Source organism: Cryptomeria japonica, chromosome 9 (genome assembly GCF_030272615.1).
Source record: "Cryptomeria japonica chromosome 9, Sugi_1.0, whole genome shotgun sequence".
In the NCBI taxonomy this organism is placed as follows: domain Eukaryota; kingdom Viridiplantae; phylum Streptophyta; class Pinopsida; order Cupressales; family Cupressaceae; genus Cryptomeria; species Cryptomeria japonica.
Window position 1 is genome coordinate 686,767,857 of NC_081413.1, and position 1,955 is coordinate 686,769,811.

The 1,955-nt window shown below is 37.9% G+C and overlaps 1 pseudogene; it reads left to right on the forward strand.

The window, feature by feature from the left end:
• Positions 1-322: 322 nt before the first annotated feature.
• On the forward strand, positions 323-1,554 carry LOC131073858 (2-methylene-furan-3-one reductase-like; annotated as a pseudogene).
• The last annotated feature ends 401 nt before the right edge of the window (positions 1,555-1,955 follow it).

Genomic DNA, 1,955 nt, shown 5'->3' on the forward strand with positions numbered 1-1,955 from the left:
AATATATATTACCTATTATAATTTTTTACAGCTTATTAATAATTTTCAAATTCAGGCTTGATTACAACATCTATCCATATTTATTAATTGATAATTTTTTAAAATCATATTATATTCTGAATTCCAATTAATAGATGCGGTCAAATGTGCATCGTGAGTGCTGGATTGATAAAAAATATATTTGCCATCATACCTAGATGTTTGCTTTTAATACATAACTTCCTTACGATGACATCACACCTTACGTTTAACGCAGACAGAGAGCAGCGCTATAAAATGGAGCCACTTCCTCCATTTACATCGTACCATTCTTAAAAGATCAGCTCTTGTCAGTAAAAATGATGAAGGCCTGGTTTTACAATGAGTATGGATCTGTAAACGTCCTGCAATTTGGAGAAATCCAAGTTCCTAGTCCGGGGCCTGGCCAAGTTTTGATTAAAGTTCGCGCGGTTGCTCTCAATCCTATGGATTACAAGATACGCCAATATGGCGCCCTGCGCAGTGCAGATGCCACGTTTCCTGTACAGTCAACTAAAACCTCGTTGATTAATGGCTTAAATTTTCGTTTCAGATTTCATTGATTAAAAATAAATAAAAATTCCCCTTTTTTTTTGTTTTGGGTCTGGTTCGCAGATGGTGCCGGGGAGTGACGTGGCAGGAGTCGTTGCTGGCGTGGGCGACGGCGTGTCGAATTTCAAGAAGGGCGACGAGGTTTACGGTGACATTCAGGATGTCACTGTGGGGAACCCCAAGGAGTTGGGTACTCTGGCTGAGTACACGGTGGCAGAAGAGCATCTGTTGGCGTTGAAGCCCAGCAATTTGTCTTTCGAGGAAGCCGCCAGTTTGCCGCTTGCGCTCTTGACCGCGCTGCAGGCGTTCGACACAGTTGATTTTCAGAAGGGGCAGAGCGTGTTTATTGTGGGAGGAGCTGGCGGTGTGGGCAGCCTTGCAGCACGGGAAAAGTGGAGTTTGTGAAGAGCCTGGGGGCAGATCTGGTGGTGGATTATACCAAACAGAGCTACGAGCAAGTAGATGAGAAATTTGATTTTGTTTTCGACACCATAGGTACCTAACATTACAATTTGTTATGTTTTTTAGGATGAATCGGAGAAAATTTTGAAGAAAGGGTTCTGAATTTTTGGTTGTTTTGGTTACAGGCGAGTCTTTCAAATCTCATGTGGTTGCAAAGGAGGGGAGTAAAGTTGTGGATATTGCATCATTTCCCCCGCATCCGAGAGCAATGAACGTGACTGTGAAACCCCAGGGCAGAAATCTGGAAAGGCTGGGCGAATATATAGAGAGCGGGAAAGTGAAGGCTTTGATCGATCCAAAGAGCCCATATGGTTTTTCTGAAGTTGTGGAGGCATTCAAATACCTGGAGAGCGAACGAGCGAGGGGAAAGATTATCATTTACCCCATTGAATGAGCGGTGTATTTCCTTTCTCAGACTGAGAGAAGGCTGTTGACTCAGTATGTATGTGGCGGCGATAATATGTTATATAATAATAATCATGATCTGCAAAGATGAATTTTTAAGTTTCTTTTATGAATGGAATGACAAAAATAGTGGTTAAAAGTTTTTATGGTATCCATAAACAGAAGTCCTTTTAAAGGGTAATCTTTATTAAAAAGTTTATTAACTAGCATTTGTATCAAAAGAAGGTGCAATGATTACGTCGATAGTAAAGTATATTGATGAATAATATATTTAGGGTACAAATCACAAAATATAAAAAAATGTATTTATTAGTGATAATTATTTATAATATAAATACATTGATTAAAATATAAAAATCTAAATATGAATGATTCTAAATTAATTTAAAAAACTAAATTGTTTAAAATGTTTTTACAATATATGAAAATTTGAGAGAGTTGAATTTATGTATAGTATATAATTGATGTTTTGTAATAGAAATCGTATGAAGTAAGTACAAATGATGAAAAGAGTGCAG